The sequence below is a fragment of the Dermacentor silvarum genome, chromosome 6 (genome assembly GCF_013339745.2).
Source record: "Dermacentor silvarum isolate Dsil-2018 chromosome 6, BIME_Dsil_1.4, whole genome shotgun sequence".
NCBI classification, from domain to species: Eukaryota; Metazoa; Arthropoda; class Arachnida; order Ixodida; family Ixodidae; genus Dermacentor; species Dermacentor silvarum.
In genome coordinates, this window is record NC_051159.1 from 117,641,296 (window position 1) to 117,651,081 (window position 9,786).

At 51.0% G+C, this 9,786-nt stretch overlaps 1 non-coding gene across 1 annotated transcript; it reads left to right on the forward strand.

Annotated features, from left to right (window-relative positions):
• The first annotated feature begins 9,400 nt into the window (after positions 1 to 9,400).
• Positions 9,401 to 9,585, forward strand: LOC119457126 (U2 spliceosomal RNA). The gene has a single exon (XR_005193155.1). It is a non-coding gene; the product is annotated as a U2 spliceosomal RNA (small nuclear RNA).
• The last annotated feature ends 201 nt before the right edge of the window (positions 9,586 to 9,786 follow it).

A 9,786-nucleotide genomic window follows, 5' to 3' on the forward strand; every position in this document is an offset into this window, starting at 1 on the left:
ATATGTGACGTCATTCCTATTTTATAACAGCGCCCTTCATCATAATTGCACCATCTCCCGCTTAAGAGGATGCTAGCACAAACGCGTTAGAAACGTGCAGTACTCTCTAGTAAGGGGGAGAGGCCACAGCGTCTTACGCAGCCGTTTACACATGCCGGAACGTGCACCACGTTTGCCGACGCCATCAGCGTTTATGAATACGGGGGCAAGGCGGAGAGGCCACAGCTTCTTACACCAGCGTCTTACACCAGCTTCTTACACGGGCCGTAACGCGCTAGCACAAACGCGTTAGAAACGCGCAGTCTTTCGTTAATGTTGGGTATTTATTGCCATCGTGGTGCGTGTGTCCATGTGTGCTTCGTGGCGTAGTGGTTAGCGCCGCGCGTTCGGAAGCGAGGGGTCCCTGGTTCGATTCCGCTATGGACACAACTTTCGGAATTTTCCGCCGAACGCTGTATGTGCGAGTGAAAGGGCGCGAGGGACGCGCTCTTTCACGGGGAGTGAACGCACGGCGGAGAACAAACGCGCGTTCTGCGCCGTGCTTCCTTAAGGGCTGCAGAAGTAGGCGTCTCTTTCCTCCTTTACAATCACCATATATGTAGAGCAAACGCGCCTTCTTCCGATGCGCGAGAGGCCGTGGGGGAGGGGGGGAAGGGGGAGGGAAGGGAGGCGACGTTTAGCTGCGGCACCAAGTGCCTATTTATATCAGAGGCTCCGGCAACAGTCACCAACGCCGCACGCATTTTGAGCGAACGCGGGGCAAAATGCCGACGGCGTCGACAACAGTTCGGCGCGTTGCCGGTGCTGCTGCATGTCCAAGTTTATACAGCTGATAAAGCTAATATCATTACTCCGTATATCTCTCTACAAATTTGCTATCGCAATTGATGCTTCACCTTTCAGGTGAAACTGCGACAACTTTTTTTTTTTTTCTCATAAAAGTAGAAGTGGCTACCTAGTACGACGACGACTACTACTACTACTACATACTACAGAGGAGGGACAGACCCACACCCTAAGGAGCTTCGCCCCTAAAACAAAAAGCCAAGTTGCCGTTCCATATTTTGAATTTCACTTCTGTCGTCGTAATGTGGAGACCCCGTATAGTCCGGGCTCCCGAGGAGCAACGCGCCCACATGCGTACCGAGTTCGCTGGTCATGCAGCTTCACAGAGTGGAATGGCTCATGATTTTTATGGCGCTCGCAGATGTTTACCTAAAGGACATAAAGCAAGCATAAATTACTTTGTCTTCAGAGGTTTTCGTTGTGGCTTCCCGCTATGCCCATTATATATGCGGACAAAACTGGCAGCCTAACCAGACAACGCACGATGGTTTTTCAAGATGACGTATGATAGAAATTCCACGACGTCGCTGGCTCCACAGACGGTAAAGTTCGCTTACGCTGGTTGCCATTGCGCGAAGAGCGCTAACTCTGTTCACAGCACTGGTATATAACTCCCGATACAGCTTTATCTTGCTCAGTACCTGCTACATAAAAGTGTTCTTCCGAGCGTGAACGTAGCCCGCGAATACACGCAAAATTGCCGCACGGCCGGCTGCTCGAGGTACTTCGCGTGTATTCGCGGGCAACTTTCACGCTCGGTCGGCAAACGCGGTGCACGTTCCGGCATGTGTAAACGGCTGCGTAAGACGCTGTGGCCTCTCCCCCTTACTAGAGAGTACTGCACGTTTCTAACGCGTTTGTGCTAGTGTCCCCTTAAGCGGGAGATGGTGCAATTACAATGAAGGGCGCTGTTATAAAATAGGAATGACGTCACATATGGCGCGTGTCATTGGTGGAAGTCAATGGTTCGATTTAGTGCGGCGAGACTGGGCGAATTACACGGAAGATTCACGGTTTACCGATGATTCCCTCCGGAGCTTCGCCCACTCATCATCATTCACCCCGTGGATATGCGGTGCTTTTTCCTAGCAGAATACTTAGACATTTATTGTTGCTTCATTCATTGCCGAAAAAAAGAGATCCCCGCATATACGCGAAGTGAATGATGATGAGTGGGCGAAGCACCGGGGGATCATTCGGGCAAAACGCCGGAAGCGTTGTCCAGAAGCCGGAGCTTGGCGTACATATACTGTACACACACACACACACACACACACACACACACACACACATATATATATATATATATATATATATATATATATATATATATATATACTGTAAAGGAGAGACAGAGACAGCACCCGTTCCTGGGCCGGCTGTTCTATATTCTGCCTCATCGTCTTCCTCTCTCTGTCCGCGCCCGCAGTCCGAGCGCCCGAGCCTAGGTGCGTCTTTTCTTCATTACACTCGGCCACGCTGCCGAAGATAGCTCAGGTGGTTGTGAGGACACGCTGATTGTGGAAACCAGGGAAAGCCGTCCTGCGAGCAACCAGCGTCTCTGGGGATCGGCACTGCGTGTTACGATCGGGTCGCATGTCTCGTTGACGTATATCCCGTCGCAATTGGACACCACGTAGGGCAAGAGATCGTGCACAATGTGCAGCCGCTCTGCTCAGTCGTCGCGTACTTCTTCGCAACGTTGCCACAAAATGAACGAGGCTCGTAGTTGCGCGCGAATCAGCCGCGCTTGACAAAAAAACCGCGAGCATTGCGTGACTGGTCTTTTGCGCGCCTCTTTCGGTGTCTTGCGCGTGCTACGCGTCTTTCGCGTGCGGGCAGCTCTCTCTGATGATTACCTTCAGCGAGGCCTCTCTCAGTGCACTGTGAACGGCAGCAAAGTCGGCGAACGACTCCGTGGACATACAACGATGTGGCTCCGAGGAGTCAAGAAGCATCTCTCTGCCACGATCCATAGATAGGTCGGGTTCCTGGAGTAGATAGCGTCGGCGCCTCCATGCACCCCTGCGTTGATGTGTTTCGGAACCGTTTCGCTGACAGCTGCGGACCGAAAATGGTCTCGGTCTCTCGAAGGAATGGTAAAGCGTCGGAAGTGGTAGACGCAGAGTCTGAGACCCGTGGTGGGAAAACTGGCTCGCATCCTGGGTCTACAGCGGGGCAGGTGCCGAGGCAATCTTCCAAAACCCTCCCGGGTACTGAGTCCCGGCTGCCAGAAGAATGCCAAGTCGAAGTAGCAGCGGTGCTCAACTGCGTGCTTATGGGTAGTAGTGCAGCTGATGACGCCGGTTTGTGATGCTGCCGCTCGGTGGTGACTCGAAGCGGGAGCGGTCGTCGCCGTGCGCTTCCCACCATCTGCGATGGGGCCAAGGACGACACTCGGGGAGCCGGCGGGCCTGCATGGCGAGGCGCTGCAGGGAACTACTGCCGCGTCAAGGTGGTGCTCCTCATGAGCTCCGGCCGTAGAGCACTGCTGGCCGGGCTCGACGCAGGCATACGTGGGCGGGCCGAAAGCAGCGATCAGAGCTGCACTCCATTCGGGCCACGACCCAAGTTTAATGCCTGCGTAGTTGTCCCATGCCTTGGCGGCACCGCAGAGTCGTTTTGCGGCAACCAGCCATCTTGTGTGGTCTGGCCAGGCATGACGATCACCCAAGGCATTGATGGTGTGAACCCAAAGGGTGACTCATCTTCAAAGCCACGAAAAGGCGGTATTTTTACGTAAGCCGGCTGCTGGAATTCGCAGCGGCTCAAATCAGCCAGGCTACTTGTCCAGCTGCCGAGGAACCAGTGCCGGTGTCCACGGATAGTGCGGTCGTTGTGGTAGTCGCGGCAGCCGGTTCTACCACCAAGGAAGCATGGACGGCATATCTGCGTGGCTGAGGAGTCGAAGTAGTGCTCACGATGATATTCTCGCCAAGGGAAGCGTGTACGGCGTTCCCAGGCAAGACAGGTCCAAGACGGTGGGGCCGAAGCGCTGTCTCAGTGTGACGTGCAACGGCGCAACCACCGACGGATGCGAAGGTGTTCGTCAAAAGCGTGAGCTGGTGATTCAGCTTGGCGATGGCTTGGACGAGATCACCGGTAGAGTCCTGTCCAAGAGCCAATGAGGAGGCTTGGACGCCGTCCCCGGGTGGTGCGGTGGGTGCTTGCGACGGTGGTAGGGTGGCCGGCTCCATAGCTGAGGAAGCGTGTACGGCGTTCCTGCGCAGGAGGGACCGGGCACGCTGAAGAACCGTGCGAGGAAACACTTAAGGCCGGAACGCCTTAGGTCAGGTCCGTTGTAGTCGGCTGCGCCATTGTAATGCAATAACGGAGACACAGAGACAGCACCCGTTTCTGGGCCGGCTGTTCTATTCTCTGCCTCGTCGTCTTCTCCCTGTGCGCGCCCGCAGTCCGAGCGCCCGAGCCTAGGTGCGTCTTTTTCTTCATTACAATATATATATATATATATATATATATATATCCGGTGGTTTATATTTATTTAGTGACCACAGGGACCATGGCCTTGTGGTCGCTACGGTACACAGCCATAGGGTGTACGGCAAAGGTTGGCACGTTCTTCATAAACACGTCACTAACGCCGCGTGCGTTTGGTGCGAAGCGAGCAAAACGTCGCCGCCGTCGACAACAGTTATGCGCGATGTTTGTGTTACCTAAGACAAGCGCTGCCAAAACGCTGGCGTGAGCAATCGCCCAGCAGCAGCGAGCGAAGGTTCATGCGGTCTATCGCTTCAACGGAAACTGAGCGGCGAAAGCACAGCGCATACAAAGATAGGATCTGTGTAGCAGATCCATTTCAATATGCAGTGCGCGCGACCGCCCGGCGCCCCGCCAAATACAAGTGGATCGCAGAGCAGAAGCCGCAACACCTCCCTCCGGGGCTGCCTTCCCGCTGTCCTCCGTTCGCGTGGGAGATTGAGTCGCCAGTTCCCCTTGCTCCCGGTCGCAACATATACATTTGGTGCGGCTGCTAAACGTCGTCTCCCGTCTCCCTCCCGTCCCTCCCTCCCGTCCCCCACGGCCTTTTGTGCGATGGAAGATGTCGCGTTTGCTCTCCGCCGGGCGTACCCTCCCCGTAAAAGCGCGCGTCCCTCGCGCGCTTTCACTCGCACCTACAGCATACGGCCAATGAGTTTTTTTTCCACGTCCAGACAAACCATCGAAGACTGAGCCCTTAAGAGTTTCACTGTAAAAAAATCACAGCATATCCGAAGTGAATGATGATGAGTGGGTGAAGCACCGGGGGATCATTCGGGTAAACCACAGCTACGGACGAGAGATAAAGAGAGCGCGCGTCGGGAACGAGAGAGAAAATTACACCATCTTCCCGTAGGGGAACCCTGAGTAGTATGCGAAGCAGCCATGGGGTCGCCTCAAGGTAGTTTTATCAGCTGTATAAACTTGGACATGCAGCAGCACCAGCAACGCGCAGAACTGTTGTCGACGCCGTCGGCGTTTGCCCGCGTTCGCACCGAACGCGAGCAAAGTGGAACCGGAACCGGAAATGGAACCGGAAGTGGAACTGGAAGTGGAAGCAGAACCGGAACGCCATCGAGTGAACAGTTCATAAAACTACAGGTGGCTGCATACTAATACTACTACTACAGTGGAGGGAACGATCCCACACCCTAGGAGCTTCGCCCCTAAAAAAGAAATACACTGCAGACACAACAATCAAATACATTATATCACGCAGGTATATACGATAACGAGCTTCCATAAAAATTACGAATAGCAGTCACGTCACGTTTGGCTCCGTGTCGCTCAGCATCGCAAACACTCGCACTGTAGCTACAACGACGGCATGCTAGCCAACCCCACCGTATTGATCAGCACACACGTCACGTTTGGCCCCGTGCCGTTAAGCATCGCAAAGACTTGAAGTGTAGCTATGATGACGGCGTGCTACCCAACTATACTCGCGTACAACTTGCAGTGCTAATGAAGGGATAGGTACGGGCGCGTGGATGCTACACTTCTGTTACCGCGCCAAGTAGTCCGGCAGCGTTTCACAGTGCTTTTGGGTGCTCGGAAGAGACGCTGAATCGACACAGCTTCCACGTGTGACGGTTTCGCGTTTGCTCAGACTTGAAACTTCTACAGAAATTTCTACTTCTAAGAAAACTTCTACACTCAGTGGTGTATTCTGACTTATTTAACGGTTGCTAATAAGCTCTTTATGCTTTCTCTTCCCCAGCTTAAACCAACGTGGATAAAATACGGGACTCTTTTCAGAAGCACTCTCATTTGTGCGGGCTTTGCCTCCATATCTTCCTACATTGCCACAGAAAGTTGTCCGCGAGTATACGCCGTGTTTTCACGCTTACAGCATGCGCGTGCATGACAGCATTGCCGTTCTCTTATATTTTTTATGTAGAGCAACACATTCGTTCGTTCTCACCAGTTGCATTGCACCTTACTGCCGATACACACAGCAGGATGAGCCACATTCCTATTCGTAGATGAATGAACTTTGCTACTGGCTGAAATGATCATGTTAATTTTCTCCGACGCAACAGCATACAAAGAAAATAATCACGCGCCATTGCACTGCTGTGAAGGTGAACTACCAGCGAAGCAGTTTAGCACGCGACATAGAGGTGACACAGAATTTAGATCAGAGGCATGAGGAGGAGGAATTATTGAAAACCAGCAATTTTAATGACCCGGCCTAGGCCTCCCACGTGGGATGTCGAGGTCTTGCCTACTCGCCGCCTCGCGGGCTTGCTGGATGGCCCATGCTGATCGTTGAGGTGGGAGCTTCGTAGGGCGGTGCGTCATCTCGACAAGAGGGTCTCGGTATTAACATTGTTATATTGGACCTGACATTCCCACAGCATGTGTGGAAGCGATTCTACTTGTGTCTTACATATGTTACAAATGTTGGTAGTGTACTTGTCGGGGTAAATCTTGTGATATCGGGAAAGTGACGGGTACAAGTTTGTAGCCAGGCGCTAATTTAGGTAGCCTCCTGGGCTCTGCATAGCTTGTGATTAGGCGGAGGGAAGGTTGTTAGAGAGAGGTACAATCATTTTGTGAGGTCACTGTAGCTGGTGAGACGATCGCGGTCAACGCCTTCACCTGTGCGACCTCCGGCACGGTACACGAGACCTCGTGCAGTGGAGTGGGCTAGCTCGTTGAGGTTGGTAAGATGCGGATGGATGTCGCCTGCGTGCGCTGGGAACCAGACTGACTTGGTTTTTTTGTTTTTTGAGTAATTTGGTGTAGAATTCGTAGTGCTTGAGGGGAGACCCTTCCTTTGGCAGTTGCTCAGGGCTGTGGCAGTGTCGCTTACAATGGTAGGGCAATTCGGATTGAGCATAGCTAATGCTATGGCAAGCCTAGGCTGTTTCGACATTTGCAGAGATGACATTGGCTGCATGTAGCCTACCGCCAGTGGTTGTTGTCGCCATGAAGCGATCGATGTCCGACCTGGTATTCAGCTGCGTCCACAAAACTGACGCTGTTTGTTTCTCCATAGCTTTTATAAGGGAGGTTGCCCGTACTTTGCGCCGTTCCTTGTTATGTTTTGGATGCATGTTCTTGGGATTGGGTGGATGTGTAGCCAGGCTCAGGGTTACCTAGAATTGAGTGCTTGTCTCCGTGTTGTTGATGATAGTTGATGCCGAGTTTGTCCAAAATGTGTCTGCCAGTTTCAGTGTGTGCGAGTCTCTCGAGGTGATAATGGCGTTGTGCTTCAATCAGTTCGTTGAGGGTATTGTACAGACCTAATTGGAGTAAAATAATTGTGCTTGTGTTGCTCGGAAGTCCTAGGGCGAGTTTGTAGGCACTGCAGATGATGATATTGAGTTTTGTTATTCGGCCTTATACCAATTGTGAAAACCGCTACAAGTGAAGCGGCAGATGACGAACGAGTGAATGAGGCGAACGAGGCTCTTTTCTTTCATTGCCTGCCTCCTGTTTGTCACGCGTTTGAGGAGACGCGACGTATTGGCTGTTTGGCGAATGATCTTAGTGATTGCCGTGAGTGAGTGAGTGCCGCTTGACTCGATAGTATGTCTAGGATCCTGATGGTTGAGACCACTGGTATGGTACCTCCATCCTTTGCACGGAGGTGTTTCAGTCGGCCCGTGCACGGATTGGTTTAGTACCTTGCGCTTGTGTGGAACGAAATTATTAGTACATTTTATCACCAGGTCCTTGAAGAAGCGCCACAATTCGTCGACAGTGCACTCATTTTGTTCGAAAAGTGTTGAAAATTAAGAAAAAGAATCGTCCAAAGTGTCAAGAATGTCCACGTCACTAGCACGCGAAAACACAGGTACAATGCTCGTCACTTTATTGAACTTTTTAACAAAGCATAGCTGGATGGTTAGAGACACTATTTTATGGTCCGAAATGCCATCGTATATTTGCACATTTGGACTACGGCGGCATATGCCTCTGCTAACAAGAAAAAGATATAAAATTGTGCTAGAGTCGTTTTGAATACGAGTGGGCATTTTTACCAGCTGCGTCAGATCATGGAACATTAAAACATCGAGAAAAGATATGGAAGCACTTGAGAGGGCATCAGGAAACTCTTCTGCCTAATTCACCATAGGAAAATTGAAATCACCACCTATTAGTAAGTTGCAAGCATTAGTTTTATACACACACAAAAATTCATTTAATTGATTCACAAACTCGTCAGAACAATTCGGTGGACGATAAAAACCCCCAATGACAATTGAGCTCATCTAGAAAAACTTTAACGATAACACTTTTGATTCACTTGACGTCGGGTAATCGCATCACACTTAGAGAATCTTGAAACAAAATGGCGACACCGCCACCCGGGAATCTCTCTCATTACGGTATATCCTGTAGCCCGGTGGTGTTTAATAATCATTAATACCTGTGTGTAACCAAGTTTCTCTTATTATTAGCACGTGTGGTTTATGCGCCATTACTACACTTCATGCAAAAGGAGTAAGCTCAGTTGTTTTAGAGCAGGGGCGGTAGATATGACTTCTTCTGTAGTCCTGGAATCGTTATAGGTACTTGTGGAGGGCTCAAACACCACGGAGGAAACACTGGCTTGGCCGCAGTTGCGTACTCTGAAGTAAACGATGCACGATGTGCACTGACAGTAGCGCTAAGTTTCGAGCAGGGCCTTTCAGCAGTGAGGCTCGCCAGGTGCTGGGAAAGGGTCCTAGCATAGTGTCTGAGATGCGTACGCATTGTCTCAACAGTAATTTGGGTCGTGATTGGGTACTCCTGCGCAATGGCAATGGTTTCAGCCGTTCACGCACTTCGTGGTAAGCCAAGACGTATCTAAGAGCTTGGGCTGGAATGCTTGCGTGCTCATCAACGGTGGTCACTTTAGCAGCCACCGTGCCCATTCCCTTTGTATTCACGCCGTCGTTCTTGATAGGCACGCTGCTCTTCATCAGACAGTTTATTTTACAGTTAGAGTAGAACTGACAAAAAGAGCCTACGTAGAGCATGACGTCAGGAGACAGAAGACACTCAGATTGGCAGGCACTAGTTTGAATACGCAGGATGACGTACACGTGTATGGTGCGAACGTAGACATGGCCGACGCGGCTTAAACTGTAGTATCTGTTCTTATGAGCTTAATATCTGATACGTGTTGTATTTGGACCTAAGATATTAAACTTATTTTTGCAAGTTGGCGGAGTACTTGACGCCTGCTTCATCTCCACCGCCGGTCGACCCGGTATTTTGGTCTACGCGGACATCGATCCGCTGGAAACTAACCATAGGCAGCTTCGCTGTGTACTCATACCTGGAGGCATTCTTTTGACCCATTTAGAACGTTCTGATTGTATCCTCTACTGTATAGGGCTCTGTACAGTCGGGTAAGGAGTACAATATCGTATATGTCGTTATACAGCTTTTTTCTAAATCACGAAAAATCATTCAGGAGAAAATCGTACACTGAATTAACGTACA